This window comes from Stenella coeruleoalba (genome assembly GCF_951394435.1).
Source record: "Stenella coeruleoalba genome assembly, chromosome: 2".
NCBI classification, from domain to species: Eukaryota; Metazoa; Chordata; class Mammalia; order Artiodactyla; family Delphinidae; genus Stenella; species Stenella coeruleoalba.
The window spans coordinates 60725077-60751632 of record NC_137147.1 but is presented as its reverse complement, the minus strand read 5'-3'; the positions used below and the strand labels follow the sequence as shown (position 1 = coordinate 60751632).

Here is a 26556-nt window from a genome sequence, read left to right as displayed (position 1 = left end):
TAATCAACGGGAAGATCCCACATGTCGCGGAGTGGCTGGGCCCGTGAGCCATGGCCGCTGAGCCTGCGCGTCCGGAGCCTGTGCTCTGCAACGGGAGAGGCCACAGCAGTGAGAGGCCCGCATACCGCAAAAAAAAAATAAAAATAAAAAAATAAAAAATTAATCAAAATGACTACTTGAATGAAGACATACACCTTCAATAGGAGACAGTTTTAGGCACACCAGGCAGATTCACCATTATGTGAGCTGACTTTAGATAGATCCTGGAATTTTTCTCCAGTCTTTGTATCATCTGGTCTTTGGACCTAGTATTTCCTCTGACTGAAATGCTCTGCATCATCTATTGCCTTACTTCCTTTGTCCAGATAATATCTACTCATCCTGCCTTCAGTTTGGCCAGAGTCCTTTCTTGTCTCTGGCCAAACTGGAGAGGGATTTGTGTTAGAATGAAATTGTTTTAATAACACAATAAGTACTGATCTGAAAAGAAATGTAATATGTGAGAAACTCTCAGTGCTCCCAGGACTTCTTCCCAAGTCTTTCCTAGGTCTGCCCATATCAGCAGTCCTACCTTCCCCTTGTCTTACGCTCTCACCTCATTATCTCCTCTATTTTTTTCCTGACCTATTGGTCTTTGGTATTATGGTGGGCAAGAAGGTATAAAAGAGCAGAGTCCATGATACATTGTTGGAAATAGTACCCTGGGAACCTTTAAAGACAATAAAGGTCCACTCGATTGGTTGTTAGGTAATGAGTATAGGTTAATGGTTCTTAACAGAGGCATGTATCAGAATCATGAAAAGAATGTTTACAAAATAATAAATCTGGGCCTGACCCAAAGCATACTGAGTTGGAATATATTGCACTGAATTTGGAATCTTACTGGTGTAGACTTGGTGTTTAGACATAAAATAGGGGCAAAATATTTCCCCAACCTTCTTTAGGCCTATGGAATTTTTGTTTCTGAAAATAATAACATTTGTTTTCTACCAATTGTGCTTTTTAATTTTAGTTCTGTTTAATTTTCTAATTGATTTCTGGATTGGGCTGATATCAGTATTTTTGTGGTATCATCAGTTATGTCTTTTATAAAGTTCTTTGTTGGTATTTTAGGGATAAGCTGGATGAGGCTACACAGAGATTGCTGGCCAAATGAAAGTTTTCTCTTTCATTTTTAGCATTTCCAGCAACCAAATTCTATACAAGGTTGTACCTCATAGTGATTTGGAATAAATGACGTATTAAAATCTCTTGTGAACTCCAGTGTAGTAATACTGTGAAAAGTGTAGTGCAAAATCCACATGGTTATTTAAAATACTATGAAATTTAATTTGATGGATTTTTTAATATTACATGTTCTTTCTAAAGTAAAATATATATTATTTTAAAACTTTAGATTATCAAATACAATTAATTTACTTTGACTACTAAGTAAAAATATTTCTGATTTCAGACATGATGATAGAAAGCAGTCAAGTCCTTCATTAGAGATTACATAAAATTCTCAATAAAAGTAACTATATTTAACAGTGTAGTTTTCTGTACCAAGCAAATCCTTATTGTAGTAGCATTTTTGACTTGAGTGGTTTTTAGACACATAGTTTTTAGTAATTCATCTACAGAACTTTGGCATATTTAATTTATTTAGAAAACTTACATTTGACATAAATTGCCATAGCTATTGTATGTCTTCTGTATCAAAATGACTTCATTCTGTTGTTCAGTGTTGGTTAGTTTTTCTGTTATGTTGATGCATTAAAGCAGATATTAAATTTTATCATTAATTCAGTGCCTGGTCTCTCATCAAATCCCCTTAATTACAAATTGACTCCAAGGATTAGACAGCATGGATTTTAATTTTAACTGAAACAAAAAAGGCATCTTGAAAAATCACTCTTGCCTAGTGACTCGTAGACACATTTTAAAAGATCCTATAATTTATTGCTTAGTATTTAAAGTTCAATACAATACAAAATATACCACCAACATTTTTATTATCTTATATTCATATTAAATACGTGTTTTAAAATATATTTCATAGTCTTGAAAAAACTCTAGTATTTTTAGATAAATAGCAGCCTCAGGAGTTCTGATAACTTGTAACCCTTTCTTTAGAAAACGTTAACTTTGAATCTTGCACAACCATAATTGTATCTGAATGACATTTATATTTTCTTGTATTTCTGCTTCCTTAATAATTTCACAAAATCATACAGTGTGATTTTATATACCCCATAGAAGTCTTCCCAGTATATTCCAATATTCTATTTCCAGTACTGTATTATTTGCAGTTTATGACTATTTCATTAAATCTTCACTTCCTTTTGATACTTGCTATATTAAGTCCAGAATCATTTTTGTGCATTTTACTCTGAAGATATATGAACTTTTCTGTCCTTTCTAAAAGTGCCAGTTTTTAAAATTAAATTTTTATACATAATTATTCATTTTAAATAGTAGAATGACTATTCGTTTTTACTAGAATAAGAGGATGATGAAATTAAGTCATGATCACTGATCAAAAAGTACATATGTCGCCTGTATTTTTGTTGCAATATATGGTGATCAGGTTTTAACTCTGAGTTGCCTCTTAAAAAATTCACTTATTCTTCTGAAAAGTTTCTGGAATCTAACTTGTGTTAGTAGTCACTTACGTTGACTTTTATCTAGATCCATAAGTTTTCAAGTAATCACTTTACTTTAGAAAGACCAAGAAATAATTACTAATAAACTCTAAGTATTCTAAGGTAAATCATGTGTTTTTTTAATAAATTCTGTTGTCAATTACCTTTACCTTTTGAGAGGTTGTAAAATATAAGTAATAATGTTCTTTCCAGTTAAGTGGATATTGTATATCTTACATTTTTGTAAATTGATTTTTAAATAGTATTCCATTGTGGGCTTTTGTGCTGTTGCAGTTAAACTGGGTTTTTATATGCTGAAAGGTAGCATCCAAATGAGCTCAGCTCATCATGGAAAAAATAAATTGCCTAGAAACAGATTGTTTACGTAATATTAGATGATAATATAAACCAACAAAAGCAGGAAATTAACTTCTAAGGCTGACACACTGCCCTTTCCTTGCTCCTTTGTGCTTGTAGGTATCATGTATGTGTTGTGATACCAAAGTACAGTGGACTTAGTTCAGAACTGTCAAACATAATTCTAAATTTCTTTACTTTGTTGGTTTATGTCACAACTTCATATTATTATTTTGTCCCTTAATGCTGTATAATGTCCTTCACATGTGAGATGAAGCAATACATGCGTGAATTGGAACAAGATGGAAAAGTTTATTTGCTTTTCTCTCATTTACAGTTGATTGCCTCTGATTAGCCAATATCGTGCAGCTCTGATGTAGTTCTTTAAATTTTGAAAAAAGGTAATACAAGAAAAAATTATAACATATCTGAGGAAATTTTTGAAAAATGTATGTACTAATTAAAAACGTTATTCACTCTTAATTTTTATTCCTGTTAATTACTTTTTATTTTATCATTTTCTTGTCATCTTGAAAGGCAAGTATCTCTCTTTACAAAATAACTTCGGGCAATGAGAAACTACTAGTGTTTTATTATGAATACTCAAATACACAAGTATGATTTCACAGAGCAGTTATAATATGAATTGCAGAAAGGAATTATGTGTGGAATTCTGAGGGTACGGCTAAACCTCTCAAAATATCCCCCAAGATTTACTTGGACTGATAGAAACTTGGCCATTCTTTTAACAGCACCTGTTTCTTGATGATTACAGTAAAATGTACATAATTCATTCACTTGGTTTTTATATTCAGTAGTTATGTAATAGCTCATCAACTGTTAATTAGTGTTATCTTTGCTTTGGGGGGCTCTTTTATAGTATTATGTGGGGACTTTTTATACTAATGATATTTCAGTATTAGAAAATTGGTTTGTTTTATGAATATGAGTTCCATAGCAGTAGCAGTTTGGAAATTATTTTGCTTTCTATTTTTCTCAGTTTGGAGTTCCTCTGTAGCAGTTTGCAAGTTATTTATTTTGCTTTCTATTTTTCTCTGTAAACAATTTTTACCCCTGTTTAGGTATTCATTACACAGTTTTCTAAAGGAGAATTACATATTTTCAAGCTTTGAATTTTTCTTAATCTAAATCTTTCCTTGCATTGTAACCAAAGGTACTTGACTGCTTTTTCTAAAAAGGATTCTTATTTATTTCTGATTTGTATGTTAAACCTTATAGAAGATCAGATACTTTCTGTAAAAATTATACAACAGAACAAGCTATCTAAGTGTGGTCAAACAAAAGATTTTGCTCTCAGAAACTAAAGTACTATAAAATATGGTGGTAGAGGGGGGTGTAAAGTTGGGGGTGGTAGTAATTCTTTACGAAATTCTGCTTTTGTTTTATGCAAGTAGTGTTTAATTGGCTAGATTTAAAAGTAGTGAAAAAATGATCTATTTGCTAGAGGTTTGCAAAACAATACTTTAAGCTCTTACTTGTTTTGAGGTGTTGAAAGGTGAAACATTTGACATTTTCTTTTTGGGCATTGCTTTAAAAAACAGAGGGCGGGAAAGAGGCGTTGCCACATCAGAGTTAAGGGTGTTTGTGGTTGTCCGTGACAGCAGCTCTAGTTTTAAAACACCTGTGTTTACTTTCCAGCTTTTCAGAGTCTGCCTGAAAGTGGCCTAAGAATGGCACAGGCCTTCATGATGGCTGGGGTTTTTTATAATACAGAGAAAGAACTAAACTTTATACTTCAGTTTTCTGTTGCAATCATTTAATTAGTTTATACATTTTATCTCTTCATATACTTACATGTGTACATAAGATAATGCATTATTTACATAATCTATAGATTATAATATATAATTACTTTTATAGATATGTTTTGCTTTTTGTTCACTGATTGGAAAAAGGCTGGTGAGAAACTTCAGTATATTGTACAGATGTATTTTCATTCACAATATAAAGAAGTTACTGAAAAAAATGAAAATTCAATACCTTTTCAGAGAGAAATGAATGTGGTCTAACATGTATTACATTATTTTGTTAATTTATTATCTTTAGTGGTTTGGATATAGGTTGATGTTTCAACTTGCCTGTCATTTCTTCGCTTGTCATTGTTTCCAATTTAGGGACATGTGCTTTTTAAATAATTATTTTGTACATTTTTTATTATTTTATAATATTCAAATGATACTTACATATTATATAAACTTTATTATTCTCAAAATTGAGGTATTCTTACCTATGACAGTTTAGTTTAACAAAGTTTAGTTTTTATTGATTTATTTGTTTCAGTATTTTTTTGTTTTCAGACCTCTTAATTATAGACTGAAGCCAGATGTCATATACTCAGTGATGCATTCCTGTAATATTCAAATTCTTGATTATATAACAAGACATTTCCATGATAGTACAGTTAATGTCAAGCCTCCTTGGTGTATAAAAGAAATAATTCTATCTTTTGGTAAGAGATAGGTGCTCTTTATTTCTCCATATAACTAGTTTTTAACATTTTATGTATTTAAACCCTTTTGAGAAGCAAATGCCGGTTTTGAAGCTTTTCCCTTAAAAAACACACATGCACAGAAATTTGTTTATAGTTTCAAGGAGTGTATTACCCTCCCAACCCCATCCATGTGCCCCAGGATAAGAACCCTATTCTAGGTCTTATTTTCTTTAGATAGTTGTTAATTCTTTAGATAGTTGTATAGACAGTTGTTAACCTAGTATATCGGAGAATCACCAAGTCAAATAAAGTATTAAGTGCTTAGTACAAATCACCATGTTAGGAATTGAAAAACATAAAGCAGACATTGATTTTACCAGCTTTAAATATAAATAGTATTTTAACAATATACTTCAAATCCTATGATGGCTACACATTGTCAGTGTCCTAATCTCAGCACCTCAGGGAATTTGAAATAAAAATTATAATTACCTCATTTTTCTAGACAGAAGCAATTGACAATATACCTATTATATTATTGAAAGATAAAGGCAATTAATATTATTACATAAAAGCTGCAAAAAAGATGATATTCTACTTCAAAAATGGAATCATTTTGGTGTAGACATCCATCTAGGTGGATAATGCTCAGCTACAGACAGTATCCTAAAGGAATTATGTGTAATAATAATGTGTATCACTTGGAAGATAATGAAAACTTGAGGAAAATAACTGATAATTAAGTTGTTAAAATATGAAAGAATTCAGAAGAAGACAATTTTAAATGTTTGAAACAGAGGAAAAGCAGCAGAATTAAGTGGCATAAGTTATCTAACAACTAAAATATTTTAATAAGGATTTATAATAATACTTTATTGTATATGATTTTACTTGAATCAGAAAAACTATTTTGGTCAAATGGAACTGCTGAGATAAAGAATAATTTTATTTAAACTCTTCCATTTTTTTCTTTTCTGTGACTACTAATGAGGAAGTAAAAGGGAGAAAAGATTCTCTTAGTGCGGTGAGTACATTTGTTCCCAGAAACTGTCAGATTGCTTAACTTAACTCTTGAAACTTGATACAGGATTTCCATTGGGTGTATCAATTTTGTCCTGGTGGCAGCTCTTGTTAGATAGTAGTATATATCTCTGACGTAAGTTTCAGTGTAATTCATGTGTAGTCGCTTTTTGTGTTCTATAAGATTTATAATTCTTTAATAAAAATTTAATGTGTGTATCTGTCTCAAGCACACTTTCAACTTCCTTAGTTGTAAGACCATAATTCTCTATACATACGCAGCATTTTCCTGAGTCTTGAGCTATCAGTCCTATGTTTGGAATGTATTTATTATAAAGCATTGGGTGTTTTAAAATTCATAGTTCTCTAAAACTAATATTTTCCCATATAACTTTAAGGGGAAATGGGAAAACGTTAAGATCCAAAAAATATTCTAAAAATTAAATGAGACAAGATAAGATAATTGAAACGAGAGAAAGCCAAAGATATGGCTTGTAACTATGCAAATGTATGATAATGTAACTTGGAGAATTACATATTATATCATGTCCAATTTTGAGTAACTGTGAACAGAAAAAATACTAAATCAGTGATCAGGAAAATCTTTAAGTAACAACTCTGAAACAATGTAACACCTTAAGAAACTTTGTTGGACTCTCAGGATTAAAAATAAAACGCGTTAATCAGCATTATTGGAGAACCATGTTTTTTATTTAAAAGAAAGCTGAGTCATTAAGCACCTTAAGTCCTTTAATTCAACCAATACTATCTTTCAAAAATATATTAATATATTTTCTTACCATAGTAAACCTAATATAATTGTATCAGATACGCCTTGCTTGTTTCAAGGATCAGAAAATCACGCCCAAAATTTCTTTAAAAAAAATAAAAAAGCTTATTTTTCACATAACTGAAAGATCAAGGATAAGGCTAACTTCCAGAGATTACTTTTTGTTCAGTTGTTAACTGTAATTTTAGTCAACTTTATTGAGGTATCATTTAAATACAATAAATTGCATCCATCGTAGGGGTATACAGTTCAGTGAATTTTTTTTTTAATATGGCCATTTCTTTTTTTTAATTAATATATTTATTTATTTTTGGCTGTGTTGGGTCTTCGTTTCTGCGCGAGGGCTTTCTCTAGTTACGGCGAGCGGGGGCCACTGTTCATCGCGGTACGCACGCCTCTCACTGTCGCGGCCTCTCTTGTTGCGGAGCACAGGCTCCAGACGCGCAGGCTCAGTAATTGTGGCTCACGGGCCCAGTTGCTCCGCGGCATGTGGGATCCTCCCAGACCAGGGCTTGAACCCATGTCCCCTGCACTGGCAGGCAGATTCTCAACCACTGAGCCACCAGGGAAGCCCCCAGTTAAGTGAATTTTGACAGATATGTGTCCATCATAATAAAAATACAGAGCATTTCAGTCATCCCAACCAAAAGATTGTTCTGCTTTCCAATCTATCCATCCCTCCACCCCTGGCCCCAGTAATCCCTGATCTGCTTTTTGTCACTATAAATTCATTTGCATTTTCTAGAAGGTTATATTAATAGAATCGTATATGTACTCTTTTGTATCTGGCTTCTTTCAGCATGATGATTTTGAAATTCATCCATGTTGCATGTATCAGTAGTTCATTCCTTTTTTCAGCTTCAGGAAAGTCTTGCTCTCTGAAGTTTTATTCCATCTCTGGATTTTGTTTGTTTTCCTCTGTATACTTACTTAATTTTCAGGTTATATGGAGCTAGAAACTTCAGCTTTATGCTTCCCAGTTGAAGTCTAAAAGGGAAAAGCAAATTATCAAAAATAGAAATCCTGGAATTGGGGCTAGCTAACTTGGCTTGGACTAATAGGTATCATGTGCTTATTTACTTATCTCTGAAATGATTGTTGTGGCCAAAGGAATGAAATATACTGACTGCCTTAGGTCAATCCAGGTCTATCCCTAAAGCTAGATTGTGAGTGGGGAAGGAGGGTGTGATGGTTAATTTTATGTGTCAGTTTGCCCAGGTATTTAGCTAAGCATTATTTCTGGATATGTCTCCAGATAAGATTAACATATGAATTGTTGAACTCAGTAAAGCAGATTGCCCTCCCCAATGTGGGCGAGCATGATCCAATCCATTGAGGGCCTGAATAGAACAAAAGGCAGAAGAAGGGAGAATTTGTTCCTTCTCTGCCTATTTGAGCTGGGACATCAGTCTTCTCCTACACTTGGACTAGGATTTGCATTATCAGCTACCATAGTTCTTAGGCCTTCAGACTCAGGCTGGGACTTACAACATTGACTCCCCTGTTCCTCAGGCCTTCAGACTCAGACTGAACTATACCATAAGTTTTCCTGGATGTCCAACTTGCAGATGGCAGATCATGGGACTTCTTAGAGCCCTATTGGTTCAGTTTTTCTGGAGAATCCTGACTAATACAGATGGGTTTCCAAAAGAAATTTGAAATATTATTTTGCCAGAAGAACTAAGAAAGAATGAAGCATAATAAAACAAACCAAAGACAGATTTCTACTTTAATAACATGACTAAAAATTTATGCAGGCATGTAGTAAAACTGCATTCAGTTTCTATTCCTTACCTTTTCAACTCTTAAAGAAAAGAAAGATAAGCACAAACTTAACATATGCATATGTGTATATACATTCATATATTTATGCATACTCATACATACATATTGTGACTAATCACATGGTCTACATGGAATAGATCCGTGTTTTTTAAGTTGGATTCCTTGACAGTCTGGAAATCTAGGTCTTTATTCTGTTTTTCATCAATTTTTATGGTATATATTCCATGTTGTGTCTTCTGGCCCTTGATTTTTTATTCTTGAGAATCATTTATTCACAAAACTTCAGTGTGTTTTGAAATAAAAGGCTTTAGCTTCTGCTTCTGGGTGGGATCAAGTGGTTTACAACATTCCAGCACTCCTTTCAAGAACAACTGAGAAAAATAATTTATTTAAAGGGATCAGAGAGCTGTTGGGGGCAATGAGAACAAAATTGCCCCAGACAGTGGTAGCATAAAATCTGAAAGGAGAACTGATTTCTTTAGTCACTTTTACCCTGTAGGCATTCACTGATTATCTGTACATAGAAATCTGAAAATTCCAGCCTTATACTCATGGAGGGTCACTGCTAGGACACAGAAAAACCAGCAGTTTTTTGGTGGTGATGTTGAGGGAAGGGGAATTCAAGTGCCTTCACTACATTTAGTAGTGCCTTCAGGACATCTGAGGCTGTACAGGTTAGGAGATTAAAAACATAAACAGAAGGTCTCTGAGAATCAGGATGGACTTCACTGCTGTTTTACGAGAACCAAAGGCTACAGACTGGCATTTACAACTGTACCATTCTTGTTTGAATTAATGTGATCACCTCCTACTCCATCTGCCTGGCATAAGTAAGGCTGAACCTCCAGAATAATGTCTGAAATCTCTACCATTATTTTACAAGTAATTACAGGCATTCAGTTGAAAATTACTAGGCACAAAAAAAGATAAGACTACATGACGAAAACCAAGAGAAATGCACATTATATAAAACACCTCAAAGTTGATCCAGATATTAGATGGAGTTAGATGGACAAGGACTTAATAATAGCAATGCAATACCTATCAAATTACCAATGGCATTTTTCACAGAATTAGAACAAAACATTTTACAATATGTATGGAAACACTAAAGCCCACAAATAGCCAAAGCAATCTTGAGAAAGAAAAATGGAACTGGAGGAATCCAACTCCCTGACCTCAGACTATACTACAAAGCTACAGTCATCAAAACAGTATGGCACTGGCACAAAAACAGAAATACAGATCAATGGAACAGATAGAAAGTCCGGTGATAAACCCATGTCCCTATGGTCACCTAATCTATGACAAAGGAGGCAAAAATACACAATGGAGAATGCTCGCTTTGGCAGCACATATACTAAAATTGGAACGATACAGAAAAGATTAGCATGGACCCTGCGCAAGGATGACACACAAATTCATGAAACGTTCCATATTTTTTTGTGTTGTCCCACATATTTTGATTACTCACTTACATGTTTCAGGTGGGCCAGGAGATAGCAGTCAGACCTGGTATTGTTTCCAAAGATAGCAAAGGAAAACTCATGTGTAAACCAATCTTTTCCAAAATTGTATCACTTTTTGTGGAACACAGTGATCTTCAGTATGCTTCTCCAGGGGGTCTTATTGGAGCTGGAACAAAAATTGACCCCACTTTGTGCTGGGCTGACAGAATGGTGGGGCAGGTGCTTGGTGCAGGTGGAGCTTTACCTGAGATCTTCACAGAATTGGAAATTTCCTATTTCCTACTTAGATGACTTCTTGGTGTATGCACAGAAGGAGACAAAAAAGCAGCAGAGGTGCAAAAGCTGTCTAAGAATGAAGTGCTTATGTTGAACATAGGGTCCCTTTCAACAAGAGGAAGAATTAGTGCAATCAAGGCTGATTTGGGTAAAATAGTTCTCACTAATGCTGTGTGCACAGAAGTAGGAGAAAAAATAGCCCTTAGCTGAAGAGCTGAGAAACACTAGCATTTAATTGTTGGGGTCAGATAAGAAGAGAAGTAACATCAAGCCAACAGTAGATGATGACTGAAGATTATCAGTTAAATAATACATTTGGATGAAGTTAGAATTTCTCTTAACAACCTAGAGGTATAATTTCAGAGCAATACTGGGGATACAGTTCATTACATTAGTAGAAATGTAAGGTTGTTTTCATTTTCTTCTGATGAAAATTACCCTCTACTACTAAAGTAAATAATAGAGTCTATAATAAATGTCAGAATTGGCAGATTGATGGATTTAATCCACATTTTAGCAGTAATTGATCATTAACAGTGTTACATTTGTGCATCAATTCATGTTTGAAATGAAACTGCTTTTACAACCAGCCTTTGCTATAGCATACATACCACTGACGCTGTTTGAAAAAAGTTTTTCTCTTATTAAAAAAAAAAAAAAAATATATATATATATATATATATATGTATATATATACACACACACACACACAATGGAGAAAAGACAGTCTCTTCAACAACTGGTGCTGGGAAAACTGGACAGCTACATGTAAAAGAATGAAATTAGAACATTCTCTAACACCATACACAAAAATAAACTCAAAATGGATTAAAGACCTAAGTGTAAGGCCGGATACTATAAAACTCTTAGAGGAAAACATAGAACGCTCTTTGACATAAATCACAGCAAAATCTTTTTCAGTCCGCCTCCCAGAGTAAAGGAAATAAAAACAAAAATAAACAAATGGAACCTAAGTAAACTTAAAACCTTTTGCACAGCAAAAGAAACCATAAACAAAATGAAAAGAAAACCCTCAGAATGGGAGAAAATATTTGCAGGTGAAGCAACTGACAAGGGATTAATCTCCAAAATGTACAAACAGCTCATGCAGCTCAGTATCAAAAAACAATCCAATCCAAAAAATGGGCAGAAGATCTAAATAGACAGTTCTCCAAAGAAGACGTACAGATAGCTAAAAAGCACATGAAAAGATGCTCAACATCACTAATTATTAGAGAAATGCAAATGAAAACTACAATTAGGTATCACTTCACACCAGTCAGAATGGTCATCATCAAAAAAACCTACAAACAATAACTGCTGGAGAGGGTGTGAAGAAAAGGAACCCTTCTGCACTATTGGAGGGACTGTAAATTGGTGCAGCCACTATGGAGAACAGTATGGAGTTTCCTTAAAAAACTAAAAATAGAGCTACCATATGATCCAGCAATCCTACTCCTGGGCATATATCTGGAGAAAACCATAATTTTGAAAAGATACATGCACCCCAATGTTCATTGCAGCACTAGTTACAATAGCCAGGACATGGGAGCATCCTAAATGTCCATCAACAGAAGAATGGATAAAGAAGATGTGGTACATATATACAATGGAATATTACTCAACCATAAAAAAAGAATGAAATAATGGCATGTGCAGCAACATGGATGGACCTTAGAGATTGTCATACTGAGTGAAGTTAAGTCAGACAGAGAAAGACAAATGTCATATGATATTGCTTATATGTGGAATCTAAAAAAGGTATAAATGAACTTATCTACAAAACAGAAATAGAGTTACAGGTGTAGAAAACAAACTTATGGTTACCAGGGGATAAGGGGGAGAGGGATAAATTGGAAAAAGATATAATAGCTATGATTAAAATATTCAAAAGATAGAGAAAATGAAAGAGAAAGCAGATAGACTAAGTATTTCACCAGAAAATTGGAACCTCTATAAAAGGATCAATTGGAAATTCTAGAGCTGAAGAATACAATATCTGAAATTGCAAGCTTATTAGATTGGTTTAGGTGCAGAAGACAAGATTAGTAAAATAAATAACAGATTGACAATAAATTTTTTAATTGAAGCACAGAGATACAAAGAAATTTGGGTGAGAAAAAAATGTATCTGAGAAGACAGGTGAAATTTAAATAGCCCAGTATATGTGTAATTGGAGTCAATGAAGGAGATGAGGAAAACAGTGGCACAGAAGCAATAGTTGAAGAGATAACAACCAAGATTTTTCCAAAACTGATGGAATACTTTCAAACCACAAATTCATGAAGTTCTAAGAATTTCCAGCAGGATAAATAAATGAAAACCACACATAGACACAACATAGTAAAAGTTATGAACTTCAGAGAGAAGGAGAAAAATCTTAAAAGCAGACTAAGGAAAGTGGTTTGTTCAAAGAACAACAATAAGACTGACTGCTGCCTTCTCAATATAAATAATGGAAGCCAGAAGAGAGTAGAATGACATAATTAAAGCTCTGGAAAAAGTTGCCAATGTAGAATTCTATGCCCAGTTTAATATCCTTCAAAGTGAAAGGACAAAAACTTAGAGAATTCGTCACTTGCATGTCTGCATTGAAAGAAATAGTAAATGGAGTTCTTCAGATAAATGGAAAACAATACCAAACATAAAAACAGAAATGTAGGAAGGAATGAAGAGCAACCAAAAGGATAAGTGTACTGAGAAACATTAAAATATTGACTTAATGTAGCCTATTCAACAACAACAACAATAATGTCTTCTGAGGTTTAAAATGTATTTATAACTAAAATGCATGGCAAAAATAACCCTAATGCCAGGAGGCATGTAATGTACTCAAAATGTCTAAGCATCACTGATAAAAGTAACTGTTCATATTAGTTAAAATTCAGGAAAACAAGTTAGAAAAGTTAGAATCTCTAAGATAACCATGAAAAAGGATGTTAAACAATGCATGCTTAGGAACAACAATGAAATCAAAGCAGAAATTTAAAAATACCTTGAGACAAATGACAATGAAAACACAACCATACAAAATCTATGCGATGCAACAAAAGCAGTTCTTAGAGGAAAGTTCATGGCAATACAGACCTTCCTTAAAAAACAAGAAAAATCTCAAATGAACAACCTAAGCTACCACTTAAAAGAATTAGAAAAAGAAGAACAAACAAAACCTAAAGTCAGCTGAAGGAAGGAAATAATAAAGATCAGAGAGGAAACATGGTATACTTAGGAACTACTAAAGGAGGTTGGTGGTATAATAGAATATATTGAATGATCCAAAAGATGATAAAGGAGAGAAAAGGAATGCAAAAAATGGATCAGATGGAAACCAAGATTAAAATTGTAAACATAATTGTAATAAGGGTAATGTGCTAAATGAAAAGGACAAATATTCTAATTAAAAAACAGAGATTGGGGCTTCCCTGGTGGCGCAGTGGTTGAGAATCTGCCTGCCAATGCAGGGGACACGGGTTCGAGCCCTGGTCTGGGAAGATCCCACATGCTGCGGAGGAACTGGGCCTGTGAGCCACAATTACTGAGCCTGCGCGTCTGGAGCCTGTGCTCCGCAACAAGAGAGGCCGCGATAGTGAGAGGCCCATGCACCACAATGAAGAGTGGCCCCCACTTGCCACAACTAGAGAAAGCCCTCACACAGAAATGAAGACCCAACACAGCCATAAATTAATTAATTAATTAATTAAAAGAAAAAAACAGATTGTCAGACTATGTAATAAAACAAAACCCAGCTGTGTACTGCTTATAAGAAATACACCTTAAATTATAATGGTACAAAAAGCTGAAAGTCAAGAGTGACAAAAGAAACATTATGCAGGTGTTAAAATAAAGCTGAGGTATTTATATTCATAGCAAACAAAGTGGACTTTAAGAAGCGTTATATTAGAAATAAAGGATATCTAACATTGATAAATATAAAGAAGATATAACAATTCTAAATCTATAAACCCAGTAGTAGTTTCAGAATATATAAGGTGAAAATTGATGGAACTGAAAGGAGAAATAGACAGATTTACAATCATGTGGTAGATTTTAACACATCTTTCTCAGTAATTGATAGAATAAATAAAATCAGAAAGGATATAGAAGATTTCAACAATATAGTTAACCACCTGATACACACACACACACACACACACACACACACACACACACACAGTGGGGGCAGGGGGGAGTTAGAGAGAGAGAGAACTTTGCAACTCAAACAGACCATAGAGGGAAAGCGATATACTTAAAATGTATTTATTAGAAAAGCAAAAAGGCTGAAAGTGAATATTCTAAGATTCTACCTCAGGAAGCTAGAATAAGAACAGCTGAATGGCAATGAACCTGGCAGTCAAGAACTTATGGGAAGAGCATTTGGGGGTAGGGGAGTTGATAAAATAAACATTCTGAGGCAGGAATATACATGATATAGTGAGTAAATAGGAAGAAATTCAAAATGGCTGGAACACAGTGAGTGAGGGGGGAATAGATATATGAAATTAGATCTGAAACTTAAGCTGGATCTCTTTTTTGCAGATGATCATGATCTTATACATAGAAAACCCTAAAGAGTCCACCAGAACACCATTAGAGCTAATAAGTCAACAGAGTAACAAAATTCTAACGATGAGCAATCTCAAAAGGAAATTATGAAAACAATTCCATTTATAATAGCATCAAAAAGAATAAAATACTGAGTATTTAACTTAACCAAGGAGAGGAAAGACTTGTACAATGAAAGCTACAAAAGAAAACTGATGAAAGACATTAAAGAAGACATATATAAATGGAAACACATCCCATATTCATGGATTAGAAAACTTAATATTGTTAAAGAATACTACCCTGTAGGGTAGATAGCTAGTGGGAAGCAGCCGCATGGCACAGGGATATCGGCTCGGTGCTTTGTGACCGCCTGGAGGGGTGGGATAGGGAGGGTGGGAGGGAGGGAGACGCAAGAGGGAAGAGATATGGGAACATATGTATATGTATAACTGATTCACTTTGTTATAAAGCAGAAACTAACACACCATTGTAAAGCAATTATACCCCAATAAAGATGTTAAAAAAAAAAAAAAGAATACTACCCAGAACAATCTACAGAGTCAATGAAAAATCCCTATCAAAATCCCAATAACATTTGTTGCAGGAATAGAAAAACCCATCCTAAAATTCGTATGGAATCTCAAGGGACCCATATAGTCAAAACAATCTTGAAAAAGAAAGTACTCAAAATTCCTGATTTCAAAACTTACTACAGAGCTGTAGTAATCAAAACACTGTGTTACTGGCACAAAGACAGACATATAGACCAATAGAGTAGAATAAAAGAGCCCAGAAATAAACCACATATATATATATAATCAAATGAATTTGGACACCAGTGCCAAGACCATTCAGTGGGGAAAGGACAGTATTTTCAATAAATGATTATGGGAAAACTGAATATCCACACCCAGAAGAATGAAGTTGGACCCTTACCTAACACCACTTATAAAAATTAAGTCAAAATGGAACAAAGACCTAAATATAACAGCTAAAATCATAAAATTTTTAGAAGAAAACATAGGGCAAAAGCTTCATGTCATTGAATTTGGCGATAATTTCTTGGATATGAATCTAAAAAACATAGGTACCAAAGAAAAAATTGATAAGTTGGATTTCATTAAAATTTTATTTAATTGTTCATCAAAAGACAATACCGGGGCTTCCCTGGTGGCGCAGTGGTTGAGAGTCCGCCTGCCGATGCAGGGGACACGGGTTCGTGCCCCGGTCTGGGAAGATCCCACATGCCGCGGAGCGGCTGGTCCCGTGAGCCATGGCCGCTGAGCCTGCGCGTCCGGAGCCTGTGCTCTGCAATGGGAGAGGCCACAACAGTGAGAGGCCCGCGTACCACAAAAATAAATAAATAAATAATAATTAAAAAAAAAAAAAGAGAGAATACCAACAGTAAAAAGACAGTGCATAGAATGGGAGAAAATATTTGCAAATCATATATTGATGCTTAATAAGGAATTAGTATCCAGAATATATAGAGAACTTCTAAAACTCAACAGCAAAAAACCAAAACAACCCAATTAAAAAAAGGGCAAGGACTTGAATAACCATTTCTCCAAAGAAGGTATACAAATAACCAATAAGCACATGAAAAGATACTCAGCATCACTAATCATTAGGTAAATGCAAGTCAAAATGGCAATGATACACTCTCTCACACTCATTAGGATGGCTACTATCAAAAAATAATAAGCGTTGGTGAGGATGTGGAGAAATTGGAACCCTTGTGCACTGTTAGTGGGAATGTGAAATTGTTCAGTCGCTGTGGAAAACAGTATGGTATTCCTCAAAAAATCAAATAAAACTACCATATGATCAAGCAATTCCACTTCAGGGTATGTAGCCAGAATAATTGAAAGCAGGGTCTCAAGAGATATTTTTATACCCATGTTCATAGAAGCATTATTCAAAATAGGTAAAATGTGGAAGCAGCCCAAGTGTCCATGGATAAGCAAAATGTGGTGAATACATGCAATTGAATATTATTCATCCCTAAAAAGGAAGGAAATTCTGACACATGCTGCAACATGAATGAACCTTGAGGACATTATGGTAAATGAATTAAGCCAGTCACAAAAAGACAAATACTTTATGATTCCACTTAGATGAGATACTTAGAGTAGTCAAAATCATAACGGAGTAGAATGGTTGCCAGGGGCTTGGGGGCGGAGGGAAATAGAGTTATTATTTAATGGGCATAGAGTTTCCGTTTTACATAATGTAAAAAATTATGGATATGGATGGTGGTGATGATTGCAGAACATTATGAATATGTCTAATACCACTGAACTGTACACTTAAAATAGTTAAGACAATAAATTTTGTTATGTGTATTTTACCACATTTGGTAACTTGGGGGAATAAAAGGTAAGCTGGAACTTTATTATGGTTTTAAAGTGACTTCTACATTGATAAGACTTTGGATTTTATGATAAGTGTGTATCAGTGGTGTTTAATAGCAAATGAGAGACATAATTTAAGGTTTAAGAAGATCATGCTGGCTACTACTATGTGTAATAGCATTTGTAAAGGGTATGAATAGACGCAGGGAGAACCATTAGGATACTATTATATTAGCTTAGATGAGAGATCATAGTGGCTTAATTAGGGTGTTAAGAAGTAGAAAGAGTAGATGGGTTCAAGACAACGGCTGAAAGTACTTTTATGTTTGCATTCTGTGTTTGGATATCATAGTGACGGTGATTGTGTTCATTGGTGGGGGGTGCTTGGGGGAGTAACTTAAAGGAAAGAGAAGATTCAAGGATCAGTGTTCTGATTTTAGGCTGGGCAAATAGTAGTATTGCAGTTGAGGTAGGAAAGATGAGAAGAGATAGGGTAGAACTCAAAGTTTTCGTTGGGCTATGTTAGTTTTCACTTTAGTCACTTTGAATATACCACGGTAGCAGTTAGGTACAGACATTTGGGGTTCTCAGAGACGAAGCCAGGGTGGGGGGTGTAAATTTTTAGAATCATCTATATACATGGTTAATAGACCATGGGTCTAGATTAGAGTATTAAGGGAAGAATACAGATAGAGAAGAGGAACAAGATGAAGCCCTGTGTCATTCTAACGTATTTGAGGTGAAGGAGAAGAGAGAAAAGGAAGAGCAAAGGAGAGTAGGAAGAAACACAGGAGAGTGGAGTAGCTAGGAGATCAAGGAAATTTTCAAGTCAGAGAGGGATATGGTCAACTCTTTCAATTGCTGTATAGTCCATCTAGTGAAATGAAGAAAAATACTTTTCGCTGGATTTGACTGTGCGGAGATTTATATGGTGACCTCAGTAGGAGCATTTTCAGTGGAGCAATGGGTATAAATGCTCTGGGGGAGTAAGCTGAAGAGAAAATGTGTAATGAGAAAGTAAAGATAATGTAAACAAGTATCAGTTTGCTGTATAACTGAACAGATGGAGTGGTAGTTAAAGGGAGACCTGTGTCAAAGGAGGATACATCTGAAATATAGAAAAAAAATACAGTGTAGGAAGGATATGTATTCATACACGTAACCAGTTTGAATGTTGTTTTCACCTTAACTTTTTATATTTTGTTGGAAGCAAACCTCAGTTTGTGAGGTTGAATGAATGAATGAATGAATGAAAAGTGAGAAAGTAGAGATAATATCATGGGCTATTTTTCATCCTCTCACTTTAAAACATAAGGTACATATCCTTAGCTCTGCCCACAGTAAGCTTATGTCAGATCACCTAACAACCTATCAAAAATTCTTTCCAACTCTTTAGGCGTCAGAGGACTAAGGTCTCACCCTCATTTCTCGAGTAAAATAGAGCTGTGGATTACTAACCTCATTCACCTTTATTTCCCCCAGAGATGCATTGCCAAAAGAAAAATGTACAATCTCAATTTCTTCACCTTTTTCCTTTCTTTAACTGTTTATTATCTATAACAACTTAATAGTAAAAATCATTGGAAGTGGATTAAGATGCACCTGCCTCATGCCAAAATCTGCAGTAATGGTTGGACCTTGACTATAATTCTTTGTGATAAATTAAGGAGTTTGATGTTGGTTTTGTTCCATTAATTTGTGATTTAAGAAAGGACTTTTTAGGTATCCAGGATGTCCTAGTGCTTTGTCCAACATTATCGTTAGAAATACATTTAAAATCTACATGAAGGGGACTTCCCTGGAGGTCCAGTGGTTAAGACTTCGGCTTCCAATGCAGGCGGTGCAGGTTTGATCCCTGGTCGGGGAGCTAATATCCCCGGGGAGCTAATAACCCAAAATATAAAACAGAAGCAATATTGTAACAAAGTCAATAAAGACTTAAAAAATAAAATAAAACAGAAGCTGTACTGTAACAAATTCAATAAAGACTTTAAAAATGGTCCACATCAGGGCTTCCCTGGTGGCGCAGTGATTGAGAGTCCGCCTGCCGATGCAGGGGACGCAGGTTCGTGCTCCGGTCCGGGAGCACGTGCTGCGGAGCGGCTGGACCCGTAAGCCGTGGCCGCTGGGCCTGCGCGTTCACAGCCTGTGCTCCACAACAGGAGAGGCCACAGCAGTGAGAGGCCCATGTACCGCAAAAAAAAAAAAAAAAAAAAAAGTCCACATCAAAAACATCTTTAAAAAATATAATAAAATCTACATAAAAATATGTTTAGTTAATTATAGAATTTTGTGAATGTTTGGAATCTTGGAATTTTTTACCTGAATATCTTGCATCAAATAGATCAAATACAATGTGATAAATCGATATTTTGTTCCCAGTTTCCAAAATTGCATGTAACGTAGTGAGGGAATGTTAATAAGTGTGTTGAAAAGCAGTCTTCCCCAGAAAATAAGTTTGCATACTTATTAAACAAATTTCTTTGTGGGATTTCTCAAAGTCTTTAATTTTCTAGCGTTCTTTGTTCATTTCTAAAAGAGATTTAAAGTACAGCAGGGACACTTATATGACCAAGGGATCCTTTGTTCCCTTAGCACAAGTTAACATTGGTTGCGAGTTTCCTGTCACTCAGTTTGGGAAATTGTGGCATAAGCGAGGTTCAAATGTGGTCTGAATTATAGATCCATCACAAATTTGTCACCATTATGTTATTGCGGTGACATCAAAGTATATACAGTACAATTTCTTCATTCTTAATCCTAAACTGCTATAAAAAATAATTACCCAGTTGAGCCAATTGCTGTGATTGTGGCTTTATCTTCAAGCTTAATTTTGTCCTCAGTGCCCCTTAGCGATTCTTTTAGCATGATCTCTACAACAACCGTTTCTAACTTCCACTATTCTTTTAGAGGTCTTAATTCCAGTGTTCTTCCTCTTTCTCTCTGAGAAGATAAACTTGCATCTTACTTCACAGAGAAAATGGGTCTAGTAAGAATGATCTCTCAACCTCATCCTTATTTGCTTTCCTAATGTCTCAGAGGCGGTGACATCCCTCCTTCTATTCAGAGCTATTCCATCTGCTGTGCTCTCAATCCTGTATTCTCTTGTTATAACAGCTGTTTCTAAATGATAGTCTGTGGATCAGCTGTGTATCAAAATTACCTGTAGAGTTTTTAAAAAATACAGATTCTGAAGCCCTCCCTCAGAGGATCTGATTCAGTAGGTCTGTGATAGGCCCTGAAAATCTGTTTTTAAAAAGTTCTCCAGGTGATTCTCATATGTAACCGGTTGTGGGGACCACTGATGGATGGAATTTTGATCTATTAGCTATTTTTTTAGTACTTTCGGTGGGACAAATGTTTTTGATTTTTAAGAATTCCAGTTAATCAGTTATTTTGTCTATGGATTGTGTTTTTGGCATCATCCTAAGAACTCTTTGCCTAATCCTAGGTCATAAAGATATTCTCCTACATTTTCTTCTAGAAGTTACATAGTTTTACATTTTACATTTAGACTTACCCATTTTGAGTTAACTTTTCTGTAACATGTGAGTTAACTTTTCTGTAACATGTAACAAGTGACAGGTTGAAGTCTTTTTTTTTTTCTTGTTTTTTGCATATGGATGTTTAATTGTTCCAACACCATTTGTTAAAGGACTCGACTCTCTCTGTTGAATTGCTTTGCACCTTTATCAAAAAAACAATTAACCGTATTTGTGTGGCTTCACTTCCGGACTAGCCAATCTGTTCTGTTGATCTGTCTGTCTATCCCTTCACCAATACCAGGCTGTTTTGATTTCTGTGGCTTTATAGGAAGTCTTAAAATTAAATAGTGTGATTACTCCAACTTTATTCTTCTTTTCAAAATTATTTTAGCTATTCTACTTTCCTTACCTTGTGTAAGTTTTTAAGTCAGCTTGTCTACATCTACAAGAAATCCTGCTGAGATTTTGCTAGGAATTGACCTATAGATCGATTCAAGTAGAATTGACATCTTTACTATTTTGACTATTACAGTCCATGAACACGATATGTGTCTCCATTTATGTCTTCTTTGATTTCTTTAATAGCAGTTGTCATTTTGAGCATACAGATCTTGTACAAGTTTTGTTAGATTTACACTTAAATATTTATTATCAATATTGTAAATAATATTGTTTTTAATTTTGTGTTTCCAGTTGTATATTGCCAGTATACAGAAATACAATTGATTTTGGTTTGTTTATCTTGTTTCCTGCAGCTTTGATGAACCCACTTATTAGTTCTAGGTTTTGGGGGTTTTGGGGTGTTTTTTAAGATTCCTTGGTATTTTCAACACAGGCAATCATTTATCTATAAATAGGGACTTTTTAATTTCTTCCTTTCACATGTGTATGTCTCTTCTTTCCTCTTTTTTCTTTATTGCACTGACTGGAACTCCCAGCAGTGTGTTGAATAAGAGTGGTGAGAGTGAACTTCATTGCCTTGTTCCCAATCTTGGGGAAAAGCATTCAGTCTTTCATCTTTAAGTATGTTGTTAGCTGTAATTTTCTGTAGATACTCTTTATCACAACAAAGACGTTCTGTAGAGTTTTTATCATGAATGGATGTTGAATTTTCTCAAAGGCTTTCTCAGCATCAGTTGAACACAGAAGTAGTTTGAACTCATGAATTCAAAATTGGATTCCAAATAAGTTACAGTTTGCTACAGAAATTGAGAAAGTCCTGTTTAACTTGTCTGCCTATAGTGGGTAGAATTGTGTCCTAAAAAATCCTTAAGTTCTAATCCCTGGTACCTATTAATGTGACCTTATTTGGAAATCAAATCTTTGCAAATGTAATCAAGTTAAAATGAGATTATAGGGCTTCCCTGGTGGTGCAGTGGTTGAGAGTCCGCCTGCTAATGCACGGGACACGGGTTCATGCCCCAGTCCGGGAAGATCCCACATGCCGCAGAGCGGCTAGGCCCGTGAGCCATGGCCGCTGAGCCTGCGCATCCAGAGCCTGTGCTCCACAACGGGAGAGGCCATAACAGTGAGAGGCCCGCATACCGCAAAAAAAAAAAAAAAAAAAAAAAAAAAATGGAGTTATACTGCATGAAGGTGGACCCTAATCTAATGACTGGTGTCCTTATAAGAGGAAAATTTGGACACAGACTCAGAAGACACTGGAAAGAAAACCATGTGATGACAGAGGCAGAGATTGGAGTGATGTGTACACAAGCCAAGGGATGCTAAGGATTGCTGGCCACCACCAGAAGCCAGGAAAAAGGCAGAAAACAGATTCTCTCTCATAGTGTCTGGAAGAAAGCAATCCTACTGACGCCTTGATTTTGAACTTCTGGCCTCAGAACTGTGAGAGAATAATTCTTGTGGTTTTAACCCACCCAATCTCTGGTAATTTGTTCCAGTAGTCCTAGGAAACTAATATAATGCTGCTTCCTGGTGACTTTGAGTTCTAAAACGGTTTTATTCCAAACAATGGTCTTGTTTGTTTGTTTTTTGGTCATATAAGTATTTTTCACCACCTACACATAACTTCAAACAACTCAGGTGGTCCACTCTTCCTTCTTTAGGCTCCTTATAGCTTTTTCAGTGGTCATGAAACAGTTTTAGAGAAAAGCATATAAATATCCTCATTGTGTTTCCAAATCATAGAAGGGCATTCTTTTTGTCCTATACTTTAAAAATATGATTTTATTACAAGCCAGCCTTTTAATATCTTTTCTATGGCCAGCAACAATGATAGCCATCATAGGCACATATCTAAGGAGGCTGTCTACCTCCATTTCTATAAAGTAAAAAATCTCATTAAATAATATTGCATGTTTTGGGAGAATCAAAAGTGAACAAAAACTTTCGTTATAAAAGCCTCAGTATCACGGGTAAACAGATCATACCCCTGTCTTAGAAGTATTGCATACAAGGTGTGCGGGACATTTGGCAGGTAAGATCTTTTCATTTTCTTTGGGAAGAAGTTTATAGACTGAAAAGAAACTGCCGAAATTTGCATTTACACTGTCTGCCTAATATCCAGATAAATGAGAAAAGTCTAGTTTATATTTGGACAAGATATCAACAATCTTTTGTTTTATGTTTTCTACGGTTTAAAACCCTCACAGAAATCAAGAAGACAATTTGAAACTCCCTTTGTCAAATGAAAGTACCTAGTAAGTAGGGGGGATGATTTTTGTTTCTCTGACTTGGCACATCACTTGACATGGTACAGAAAGCGTGATTGCCATTAAGTGCTGACAAAGTCAGCACTGCACTGTAAGGGGCCAGCACAACTCTTATCAAAATCCCTTTTTGTTTATCCGTTGTTGCTGCCTCTGAGCCAAAATAGGTAATTTTACTCAGTTTCATAGAACAGTCAAGGAAACAAAACAATAGTTTGTGCCTGTTTTGTGTAGTATGCCCAGGCTAATGCAGCCTGATGTAATTTATTATTATTGGTGTGATTTGGGGAGAAAAAAAAAAACACAAAAAACCCTTTTGATTGATTTAGAAACACTTGCCTGTCTCACCCCAGACTTGGGAGATTCAGTTTCCGTATGTTCTTTCACATCTCCCTCTCCAGCATGTCCAACCCCAAATTCTCTCTGCATATCTTACAGTATGTTCTGTTTTGATTGTTTATCTGCCTAATCTACCTGTGCATGTGTCCTCCCATTTAGCCTTCATTTTTGGTGATGTCTGGGTCATGCCGGCATTGGGATTGTCATTCTCATTTTCATTATCTGAACTCTTAGAAAGCATGTTCATAATATTCACTGTGTTAAACATTAAACTAGCACTATCTTGATACAAAGCACAACAATTACTGCACAGAGGAAGTCAGAGATGAACTGTTAACATTGACAATGTACTTTTGTTGAACTTAAGTTGCATCACTAGGAGTGATGCAATGATGAATGATCCATGATTGTGAACCACAAATCATGGTTGCTAAATTAGTGGCCAGAGAAAAAAGCAGCAACTGCAGAGGAAAAGGCAGATAATTTTGCTGTGTCCGTCAGATACTAAAACCAGTATTGCTTTCAGCCCTATTTTTTGGACTACCATATGAGTTTGTACTCCCCCCTGCCAAACTTCGGCACCCATTGCCAAAGATCAGAACTTTTTACATCCCATGGAGGGGTTTCCCAAAATGGTTGGTCAGCCTGTGGACAACTCTGATGTCAGAGAGTGGACTCTTGAAAGTGAAGCAAAGGAGGTTGTACTTGGTATGATAGAAATAAGGCAGTTTTGATGATTTTTCCCTGAGGAATGACAAAATGTATGACTTGATAATACCAGAGTTGGAGGAAAGTAATCTCACAGGTTTTAATAGAGTTAACTAGGGCAGGTATAGGAAGGTAGGAAAGGCTGGCTTGGAGGCTGTTGGAGTATTTCATGAATGAAGTGCATAAGTTCAAATTACTGGGACTGGAGGTCATTGATAAGGATAGGACAAAGTTCAGTGAACCCTGCAGGATCAATACTGACTCCCTATGGAGTCAATATTATGATCCAAAAGGAGGACTATTTGCCATTTGTACAAAAGGAAAACAAATACAACTTTTAAAAGTTTGAATGAATGATAGGAAAAGAAGTGGTGGAATAAAAGTTGTTTTTGCCCTGAATACCAGAGCTCCAGTAGGCCCTCTTGTCTTGGAAAGAAGCTATCTCTGTCCAGTTAATGATCATGCCCTAAGAGAAACTTGCCAATCTGCCTAATGAAGAAACTACTTACTAAATCTTGCTCATCACCACTCTTCCAAATACACTGCTGTAGTTTTCAAATGTGCTGAGGGAACCCATATGGGCTGATATGAATAGGCTTGAGAGTCCACATGTAATTCAGAGAATTTGATTGCTGCATGGAGAAAGACCATATTCTACCACACAGTTGGCTCCAATTGAAGCTGTTTTAGTACAAGAAGAAAACTTAAAAATTAAAATAAAACTTCTTATGGAGGGTCAGATATTTTGAGGGAGTGATCAAAATAGACCAGCATCAAAAAAAAAGATATCATAGGAGATTTGAACAACAGAATGATCAGGGACAAAAATCTAGTGATCTGGAAGAACAAAGGGAGAAAACAAAGAATTGGAGTGAAATGCTAGACAGAGAAAACCTGGTGTGTGGAAAACAGGAGTAACTCTAGAAGTGAAAGGAGTAGGTGTAAGGGAAACCATATTCAAAGAAATAATAGATGAAAATTCACTTGAACCAAAGAAAAACTCAAGTTATCAAAATGAAAGTACATCACAAGGACTGGGTAGAATAAATTTTTTATTCATATGTAAATTTATATACATATGTTAAATGTATAGATATATCTGGCTAGGATATCTGTACTCTGTTGGTAAAAAGAAAATGTTTCCTTTCCAGCATAGGAATAATGGTTTGCAAAGGAAAGAGCATCATACTTGTATTAAATTTCTCACCTGCAAAACTGATAGTAGTACAGTGCAACTATATTAATAAATCTTACAGGAAGTACTGCAATCTAAGAATCCTATATCCAAAATATCATTTATACAAGTGGGCAAAGCAAAGGCTTTTGTTTTATAACAAGTAAGTCTAAGAAAGTTCCTATTTATCCTTACTTGAAGAAGTATTATAGCCTACAGAAAAGTAAAACAGATCTCAAAAGAAGGAAAGATAATGTATAAGAACCAGTGGTAGCCAATATGCCTTAAAATTTATAGATAAATTTAAGCAGTGATAAGATGATTTTAAGTGTGATATGCGTTGAGAAAGGATTCTCAAAATATGTTACATACAACAGGAAAAATCCAAAATATGGCATGGACTACAGTTTGTTTGTTTGTTTTTTGCGATACGCGGGCCTCTCACTGTTGTGGCCTCTCCCGTTGCGGAGCACAGGCTCCGGACGTGCAGGCTTAGCGGCCATGGC

General features: G+C 35.2%; 1 protein-coding gene and 1 pseudogene across 3 annotated transcripts in view; both read left to right on the top strand.

Moving 5' to 3' along the window:
* Positions 1 to 26556, top strand: part of MIPOL1 (mirror-image polydactyly 1) — a 299590-nt gene that overhangs the window by 156765 nt on the left and 116269 nt on the right. The gene's annotated exons all lie outside the window — the stretch shown is intronic.
* On the top strand, positions 10050 to 11065 carry LOC307181846 (eukaryotic translation initiation factor 2 subunit 3-like; annotated as a pseudogene). The gene has a single exon. The product of its transcript is annotated as a eukaryotic translation initiation factor 2 subunit 3-like (transcript).